Genomic DNA, 10829 nt, shown 5'->3' with positions numbered 1-10829 from the left:
GGTCAGCAGTTCAGACTCTTGTTGTTCTGCACCCAGGTGCACAAGCTTCTGCCCATTCTCCTTTACAGGACTGTGAATTTCTGAAATTCCCCTTCCTGTTTGCTCCGTGGGGGACAACTCCTATTGCATCTTCCCAGCTGGCCATGACAGCTCCATGAAGCAAAGGCTCCCTGCTTGGAGCACGGCTGACTTATTGGTCTGCTGGCCAGCCACAATACCATAGACTCCTAGGGCTGGAAGGGACCTCAGGAGGTCATCGAGTCCAGCCCCTTGCTTCAAGCAGGATCAACTCCAAGTAAGTCATCCCAGCCAGGACCTTGTCAAGCCGGGACTTAAAAACCTCTAGGGATGGAGAATCCACCACCTCTCTAGGCAACACATTCCAGTGCTTCACCACCCTCCTGGTGAAGTAGTTTTTCCTAATATCCAACCTACCCCTCTCCCTCTGCAACTTCAGACCATTGCTCCTTGTTCCGCCATCTGGTCGCTACTGAATATGCTCATAATGTGACAACGGCAGTAAAGAGCAGCTCAGGATCCATCTGTTCGGAGACGGTAGGCACAAAGTAAAAAGGGATTGTTGAGAAATGCTGTGAAACACAGTCAGAAAACTACATTGTGGGATGCTGAGCCCGCATTCAAGATGACACACTGCAATTCATTCCACCTTCCCACATCTCCTAGCTGCAGCAGGTGGTGAGTAGCACAGCGCATAGCTACCCACAGTGCACTGCTCTCTCTGTCAGTGCTAGAGCACCAACTGTAGATGGGCTTTGCCAAGAGGAGGATTTGGTAAACATGCACAAGTCACGTAATAACAGTGCAGCCGTTTCTGAGTGTCCGCACAACTTGCATTGACAAAACTCTGTAGTATAGACACCTACTCTCCGGATCATCACCTTGTCGTGGTGAGTGGGATTGTGTGTTTCAATGAACCCAAGAGCGATGCCGCAGGGAGTCTCATGCTCCCAGCAGGGTCACCCATGGCCGCAAGATCAAGGGGAATGGTCCAGCCAAAGAACGATCCTGAAAGTCCTGAATGGCAGAAGAAGGGAGGCTAGCAAGGGTAATGCTACAATGGCTGTGAAGGTGGATGGAGGCTGCAGTGGACAGGAGACTCCCAGCTGTCATGGATTCCAGGCCATCGGACCTGCGTTTTCTGTCTGTCAACAGTCACATGGTGGCTGCCGTGCGACAGTCCTCCCACGTTAAAAGAAGTTGTGCACAGGCATCTTCCTCTGTGTACTGTTCTCCCCAACCTACACCCTGCAGCGACTGGTGAATGGCGACGGGAGCAGGCTTGTGAAATCTACAAGCTTTTAGTCATGAACCAGCACGTAGCTGGTGGATGTATGTATCAGTCATTCCATTTCGAGGACTGAGGTGGTAGAGTGGTCCAGCTGCTGCATCCATGACTGAGCAGCCCTATTTAGAATCCACTCTGCTCACTCCACATGGGGAGTGGGCTAGAAAAGGTGCCCTAAACACAATCCACTACAACCCCCTGACGGGATAATCATGTCCAGTGGGTTCGTCTCCATGCAGTCAAAATTGAACCATCAACTTTGAACCATGGAATATTTGGACTCTAATGGACAACCCAGACAGTGAGAGACCCGAAAGATGCATGGCAATTATCACCCATGAGCTGCGATGATTCAACATCGACAGCGCTGCCCTGGCAGAAACACACAGACCAGATGAAGGGACGCTAAGAGGAGGCAGAGGGCACGCCTTTTTCTGGAGAAAACCTCAAAGGAAGAAAAATAAATTCACGGAGTAGGATTTGCCATCAAAACAAACTGACGAAGGTCCTATCTAACATCCCTGTCAGCATCGTATGACTCTCCACTTGACATGTGCCAAAAACCAACAGGCAACTGTCATCAGTGCTTATGCACCAACTCTAGACAATGCAGATGATACGAAGGAGAAGTTCTACGCCCAACTGGACCCAGTCCTGAAAGACATCCCCAAAAGAGACAAGATTATTCTCTTGGGGGATTTCAATGCCAGGGTCCGAAGAGATGCGGATCTCTGGCAGGCTGCCACTGGGAGAGAAGGAGTTGGCGACAGCAATGCCAATGGAGTGCTCCTGCTTACAAAATGTGTGGAACAGGAGCTAGTCGCCATGAATACCCTGTTCCACCAGAAAAACAAGTTTAAGACCTCCTGGCAACATCCTCGATTGAAGCACTGGCACCTCGAAGACTGTGTCATCGTCTGCAGTTGGGATTGGTGCAATGTCATTCTCACGCGTGCATGACTTGTGCTGATGATCGCTGAACCGATCACCGTGTTATTCAATCCACAATGGCAATTAGAATTGTCATCAAATGGAGAAGTCAGAGGAAACAGATCTGATGAATGATCAATGTACGAGGCTTGAAGGACCCCATCAGATGAAGTGACTTCCAGATAGCGCTCCAAAGGAAACTGCTGACAGTACGTCCTGAAGATGAGGAAGAACACTGGTGTCAATTGAAAAATGCCATAACTGGAGCCTGTGGAGAGACCATTGGCTACCAGACCAGGAAGCATCAAGACTAGTTTGATGAGAATGATGTGGAAATTGAACACTTGATTGATGCAAAAAGGAAAGCCTTTAAGGCCTGGCAAAGTGACAACAATTGCACGATGGAGAGAGAAGCACATGCCAAGGCCAAGGCAGAAATGCAACGTAAAACAAGGACTCTGAAAAAACAGTGGTGGACTGATAAGGCATGAGAACCCCATCATCTCACAGACATAAATGATACAAGAGGTTTCTTCAGTGCTACCAAAACTGTCTATGGACCAAGAAACTATGAAATCAATCTCCGGAGATCAAAGGATGGTACCCAACTCTTGAAATACAACGCAGCCGTTGCTTCTCACTGGAGGAAGTATTATAATGAGCTCTTGAACTGCCCCTCCACTGTGGTCCTAGAATCTCTTGACCAAATCCCTCAGCAACTGCCTAGAGAAAATCTTGCAACACTTCTTACCCTGAGTGAGGTCCAAGCTGCCATCAAAGCAATGAAGTGCAACACGGCAACCGGACTAGATGGAATCCCCACCAAAGTCTTCAAAGAAGGTGGGCCAGAGCTCCACAAACAGCTCCATCTCCTGATTCTCAAGATCTGGGATAAGGAGCAGATGCCACAAGATTTCAGAGACACGTGGCTGTCAGCCTTTGCAAGAAAGGCGTCAACTCAGACTGTGGAAACTATTGTAGCATCTCCCTCCTGGCAAGAGCAGGGAAAATCTTAGCTTGAATCCTTTCCAACCACCTCCTGCCACTCTCAGAAGAAATTCTCCCAGAATCTCAGTGTGGCTTCCAACCATTCTAAGGACCAGCAGACATGATCTTCACTGCCTGGCAACTGCAAGAAAAATGTTGTGAACACAATCAAGCCTTATATATGAGTTTCATCGACCTGACCAAAGCCTTCAACTCAGTCAGTCATAGTGCCCTGTGCAACAAGCTCTCAAAGATCAGCTGCCCCAAAAATTCATTAACTTTTTAAGGCTGCTTCATGACAACATGACTGCCACGGTATTGAGCAACAACAGATCCCAAAGCAAACCCTTTGAGGTCAAAATGGGAGTCAAGCAAGGCTGCGTCATTGCGCCATCATTGTTCAGCATCTTCATCGCCATGACCCTTCATTTCACTGATGGCAAGCTTCCAGATGGTCTGAAGAGTGTGTATAGAATGAGCTTTTCAATCTCAGGAGACGGAAGGCTAAAAGCAAGACCTCCGTAACCTTGATCATGGAGGTCCAGTATGCGGATGATAACATGGATGTTGCTCTCTCTCTCAGAGCTCTTCAGACCACATTAAGTGCCTTTGATGAAGCATATGAAAACCTCAGCCATGCACCGAAACCCAAAAAGACCAAGGTGCTCCACCAACCTTCACCAATGCAACAATCTCCTGTACCATCTATTGAAGCCAATGGAGAACTGCTAGAAAATGTGCAGTACTTCCCATACCTTGGAAGTCATCTTTCCACTAAAGTCGACATTGATGCAGAAATCCAGCATCGTCTGAGCCATGCGAGTTGTCTTTCACCACTTAGGACAAATGGTCTTTGAGAGTCAGGACATCTATCCCAAGACAAAGCTCCTTGCATACCGTACAGTGGTTGTTCCAATGCTACTATATGTATGTGAAACCTGGACAACATACAAGCATCATCTGAAGGCACCTGAACAATATCATCAATTCTGCCTCAGGAGAATCCTAAGTATCTCTTGGGAGGATAGGCGCGCCAACACTAGCTTCCTGGAAGAGCTGAACATGACCAGTATTGAAGGCATTATTGGTCATCAACAACTTAGTTGGACAGGTCACGTGATTCAGATTTCTGATCAGCGCCTCCCAAAACAGATTCTGTCTTCTGAATTGGAGAAAGGACAGATGAGTGTTGGGGGCCAGTGGGAGCGATACGAGGACATGCTGAAGGCACACATGAAAAAGTGCAGCATCAGTGTTGACACTTGGGAGACACTTGCCGAAGACTGTCCCCGCTGGAGAATGGCAATCCATAAAGGGGTGGTGCAATCTGAGGGGTTCTGCTGCAGTGCAGACAAGGACAAGAGGCGAACAAGAAAAGAGTGTCAAAAACTACCCCGTGCCCCCTCTAACAGCTATCAACCTCTGCCCCTTCTGTGATAAGGTGTGTGGCTCCAGAAATGGGCTGGTCAGCCATCAATGGACTCACAAATAGGAGGGTGACATGAAGATGTCCTACTTATTATTGAGTGATAGCCAAGAGGGAAAGAGTGTAGACAAGGCCTAATTATCATTGCTCCAAGCTATGCTACTTTATACTGGCTAAGAATCTGGTCTTAAGTTTCTAGCTGTTCTAGTTGTGAAGAAAATCTTCCAGATGTGAATGGAATATATATCTTTTACCCTCAGTGGATGCAAACACTCTGAAGTAATAGCTCCGGGAAAGGCATAAATCTGTAGGGGAACATTTTAACCTCCCCAGACATTCAATAATGAATTTAAAAGTCGGCATTCTTCTACAGAAGAATCGTATCTTCCAATTACAGAGGGAAACATCTGAATTGGAATTAATTTATAAATTGAACACCATTAACTTAGTCTTTAATAAAGATCTTAACACATGCTAAGAATGAGGCACATACAGCCAAATTTATTGGTACTACTAATGACTGATCCTTCCTTCCTTCCTTTTTTTTTTCCTGCTACACATACCCTGGATTTTGTTATTTCCACCCATATAACAGGTGAGTTTTAGCCACGAAAGCTCTTGACCTATTAAATGTAACAGAGAGAGAGCCATGTTAGTCTATATACTATCAAAACATAAAAGCAGTCCAGTAGCACTTTAAAGACTAACAAAATAATTGGTTAGGAGATGAGCTTTTGTGGGACAGACCCACTTCTTCAGACCATAGCCATTCCAGAACAGACTCAATATTTAAGGCACAGAGAACCAAAACTAGTAATCAAGGTTGACAAATCAGACATTATTGTCAAGGTGAGCAAATCAGAGAGCTGGTGGGGGGAAGTCAAGAATTAGATAAAGCAACATATGTAAAAGAGCCCCTATAATGAGCTAGAAAATTGCCATCCCGGTTCAAACCACGTGTTAATGTGTAGAATTTGAATATAAGAGAGAGTTCAGCAGCCTCTCTTTCCAAATGGCTGTGAAAGTTCCTTTTCAGTAAAACACAGACTTTCAGGTCATTAACAGAATGGCCCACTCCATTAAAGTGCTGGCTGACAGGTTTGTGAATCAGGTGTGTTTTTATGTCTGTTTTATGCCCATTAATACTTTGTCTAAGAGAGTTTGAAGTCTATCCAATATACAAAGCATCCCTGCTGCTACTGGGGAACTTTTTCACTCAGACATACTATTTGAGCCCTAACTTGGATTATTCTATTTATTTCCCAAAATCCACAAACCTGGAAAACCCCGGACGCCCTATCATTTCAGGTATTGTCACCCTTACCACTGGACTATCCAGTTACATGGACTCTCTCCTCAAACCCTATGCCACCAGCAACCCCAGCTATCTCCAAGATACCACTGACTTCCTGAGGAAATTACAAAATATCGGAAAAGTTCCTGACAACACCATCCTTTCCATCATGGATGTAGAGGCTCTGTACATTAATATTCCACACGAAGACAGATTACAAGCAATCAGGAATTCCATCCCTGATGTCACCACAGCCAATCTGGTGTCTGACCTCTGTAACTTTGTCTCATCCACAATTATTTCTGATTTGGGGACAATTTATACCTCCAGATTAGTGGAACTGCTATGGGCACCCGCATGGCCCCACAATATGCTAATATATTTATGGCTGACCTGGAACATTCCTCAGCTCTCGTCCCCTATTACCCATCCTCTACTTACGATGTGTCAATGACATCTTTATGATTTGGACCTATGTTATAGAGACTCTAGAACAATTCCACAGAGACTTTAACAATCTGCACCCCACCATCAACTTATGCCTCGATTACTCCGCATGAGAGATACATTTCCTGGACACTACAGTACAAATCAAGGATGGCCTGATTGGTACCACACTGTACCAGAAACCCACTGATCACTATACTTACCTACACGCTTCTAGCTTCCATCCTGCACACACAACTAGATCCATTGTTTACAATCAAGCCCATAGGTACAATCGCATTTGCTCTGATCCTACTGACAGAGACCAAAAACTACAAGAACTTTACCAAATATTCATAAACCTGAATTACCCACCAGGAGAAATAAAAAAAACAAATCGACAGGGCCGGACGAATACCCAGAGACCAGCTACTCCAAGATAGGTCCAAAAAAGCCAAGAACAGAACACCACTGGCCATTACCTACAGTCCCCAACTCAAACCACTGCGACACATTATTAAAGACCTACAACCTATCCTTAATCAGGATGCCACACTCCAGAAGGCCCTAGGTGACAGGCCTGTTCTTTCCCACAGACAATTTCCCAACCTTATGAGGATTCTCACCAATAGCCACAGGCTATACCGCAGGAACACCAGCCCTGGGACTTTTCCTTCCAACAAGGCCCATTGCCAACTTTCTCCATATATCTGTTCTGGAGATACCACCACTGGACCTAACCAGGTTAGTCACAGAATCACGGGCACATTCTCACGTTCCTCAACTAACATCATATATGCCATCATGTGCCAACAATGCCCAGATGCTTTGTATATTGGACAGACTTCAAACTCTCTTAGACAAAGAATTAATGGGCATAAAACAGACATTAAAATACTCCTGATTCACAAACCTGTCAGCCAGCACTTTAATGGAGTGGGCCATTCTGTTAATGACCTGAAAGTCTGTGTTTTACTGAAAAGGCACTTTCACAGCCGCTTGGAAAGAGACGCTGCTGAACTCTCTTTTATATTCAAATTCTACACATTAACAAGTGGTTTGAACCGGGATGGCAATTTTCTAGCTCATTATAGGGGCTCTTTTACATATGTTGCTTTATCTAATTCTTGACTCCCCCTCACCCCCTGCTCTCTGATTTGCTCACCTTGATCATAATTTTTTGATTTGTCAACATTGATTACTATTTTTGGTTCTCTATGCCTTAAATATTGAGTCTGTTCTGGTATGGCTATGATCTGATGAAGTGGGTCTGTCCCACAAAAGCTCATCTCCTAATCAATTATTTTGTTAGTCTTTAAAGTGCTACTGGACTGCTTTTTTGTTTTGACCTAATAAATGTGTTAGTTTTGAAGGTGCCAGAGGACTGCTTATTATTCTCTATAGCTGTGTGAACATCAAAGCCTAACAAGGACACTTGAGATGATAACATTAAATATTTCTCAACTGATCATTTTAGGAGAAACAGCCAGTTAATGTACCTATACATTGTGGTTGGATGAAATAACAGACAATGGGGAGACAGGATAGCTTACAAAGGAAATGAAAAAAGCTGCAGCCTCTCCTCAGTGTGTAAAAAACTTCAGCCAACCTCCCATGTGTCAAAAACATTAACTGACACTCATCTTTTATTAGATACCAAATTTCTAACACTGCATTGTCAACCCCCAGTGTCTCTCTAAAAACTACAATGCAAGCACAATGCAAGTAGCAAACACTGTGGCATGTTAAAATTTTAGGGCAGCATAAATAAAATAAATTGAATTTAATAACAAAATAAATCCTACAGAGAGACACAGCACTGGTTATATGAGTTGTTTTCATATTTAATCCAATAAAATCTCCCATTTTAACTGAATCTCCTACAGAACTCAATACCAGAATAGCACAGACAGCAAGGGACCAAGCTGCTGACAGTCAAAGAGGTGTACTGCACACAGCATAATAACAGCAGAGGATCCAAGTTTCTAAAACTAAGTTGACTTTTCATTAAAAGAACTATTTAAGGAGATGCTGAAATCACAGCTAGTGTTCCAGCCATCTGCACCTGGCCTAGCTTCCTGATGCCCCCTGTTGGAACCTGTGCTCCTCCGTCCAAGTTCCATGAAAGGTTGCTATAGAAGCTGATATTTAGTGACATCATTACAAAACATTTACATTAAGAGCTATTTGTTTGATTATGCCTCTTGTTCTTCTTTGCCAATAAGTTGTCTGAGGCAGGAACCGCATTTACCTAGTATAATGTGACCTGGATTCCATTTAGGCTTCTAGCAACTACTGAGCTAGAGGGGCCTGTCCTTTGCTCCCCTGTGGCCTAGTGACTGCACAATGCATCCCCCAGCAGTGCACTGAGGTCCCCATCTCAGGGCTTGGTCAGTCACAGTCCTGGCTTGGCTCTCCAGACTGCTGTCCTTCTAGGCACAGAAGACATAGAGAGGGCAAGCAGGGTTAAGTACCCCCACTATGATTTCTGCTTGGCTTGCTGGTGATGGTGGTGTTCCTTTTCCCACTGTGCCTTTCCCCTTCTTGGTAACTGAGTCTGGGCAAGAAGTGGAGGGGCCGGGGCACTGGCAACTACTCCAGGTTGCTGCTCTGTTAATAAAGTGTGCAGGCTTCCCACAAGAACTTGGTTGAGGAGGCAGGTGCTTGTCCCACACCCAGGCCTGGCTGTTGAAGCCAGGGGCTGAGCCTACCAGACCCTTTTCCCCAGGATATTTCCAGCTCACTCGGCCCCTCAGGGCCAGCCCTACCAAAGCTGCAGCACTGGCACTTCTCTCTCCTCCTCCACAGTGACTCCTCTGCATGGAAGGGAGGCCTGAAGTTATGAAAAAGGGGTTGCCAGCTCTCTCTGACTGGAAACAGAGAGGTAGCTGTGTTAGGCTGCATTCCAATAAAACAAACCAGCAGTCATGTAACACTTTAAAGACTAACAAAATGATTTATTAGGTGATGAGCTTTCGTGGGACAGACCCACTTCTTCAGATCAATAGCATTTCCAATATAGACTGACAGTTATAGAGAACAGAGGTTAAAAAAAACTGCAGTAAAAACTGACAAATCAAATACGTAGGAGTGAAGGAGGGAGGTGAAGGGTAGGGGATGTTGAGCGTCTTGCTGGAGATAATTATGAACATCTAAAGAAGGGAAGCAGCCCTTGTAATGTGTGAGACAATTGCTGTCTTTGTTCATACCAAGTGTTAACATGTCGAATTTTGAGTATGAACCCCAGTTCGCAAATCTCCTGATGTAATCTGTTTTTAATTTTTTTTTGTTATAGGATGCTTATTTTCAGGTCTTTAACCAAATGGCCCACTCCATCTCTCAGACTGGACACCGTTCACTGTCATGGTGACTGGTCAGGGAGAGTTGGCAATGCAAGAGCAGGGCCAGAGGACCAGCAGGCTGCCCGCTGGAGAAGCAGCAGTTTTGAGAGGAGAATGCCACTTCTCTACAGCCACCCGCTGTGCAGCTGCTCCCTGCTCCAGTAGTTCTCTGGCTCTGAGTGGGACTGGGCCCTTAGGCCTGGGAAGGTGTCTGGGGGCCACAGCCACCCACAGAGGGCCGCAAGTGTTTGTATGGATGGTGCACAGGCACGCATGCTCGGTACCCAGAGCAAAATTCATTCCACCCTGGCTGGAAAAAATAAGAGGGGACAGCAGAGGGTAGCGTGAGCCATGGGAGGCTTATGCCCCGCCCTCCCTGGTGCCCTAAGCGGCTGCATATGTTGCACAAGGTAGGGACGGCGCTGTGCAGTTAGAGCAACACACTGGACGAGGGCGAGCACTGTGCCGTGCACGAAGACAAGAAGAGTTAATGGGCACAAAACAGACATCAAAACATTCCTGATCCACAAACCAGTTAGTCTGCATTTTAATGGAGTGGGCCATTCTGTTAATGGCTTAAGAGTTTGTGTCTTACTGAAGAGGAATTTTCACATTACTTTGGAAAGAGAGGCTGCTGAAGTCTCTTTTATATTCAAATTCGATACATGAACACGTGGTTTGAACCTGGATGCAAATTTTCCGCGACATTATAGGTGCTCTTTTGCATACTTGGCTTAATCTAATTCTTGACTCCCTCCCCCCCCGCCCCCCGCTCTCTGATTTGCTCACCTTGATAATTTTTCTGATTTGTCAACCTTGATTACTGTTTTTGGTTTTGCCTTACATATTGGGTCTGCTCTGGTATGGCTATGATCTGCTCTGGTATGGCTAGGATCTGCTCTGGTATGGCTAGGGTCTGCTCTGGTATGGCTAGGATCTGCTCTGGTATGGCTAGGGTCTGCTCTGGTATGGCTAGGGTCTGTTCTGGTATGGCTAGGGTCTGAAGAAGTGGGTCTGTCCCACGAAAGCTCATCACCTAATAACTTTTGTTAGTCTTTAAAGTGCTACGTTACTGATTTTTTGTTTTGATAGTGTATAGACCAGCACCGCTTTCTCTCT

Source organism: Carettochelys insculpta, chromosome 1 (genome assembly GCF_033958435.1).
Source record: "Carettochelys insculpta isolate YL-2023 chromosome 1, ASM3395843v1, whole genome shotgun sequence".
NCBI lineage: Eukaryota > Metazoa > Chordata > Testudines > Carettochelyidae > Carettochelys > Carettochelys insculpta.
Note: the sequence above shows the minus strand (reverse complement) of the source record.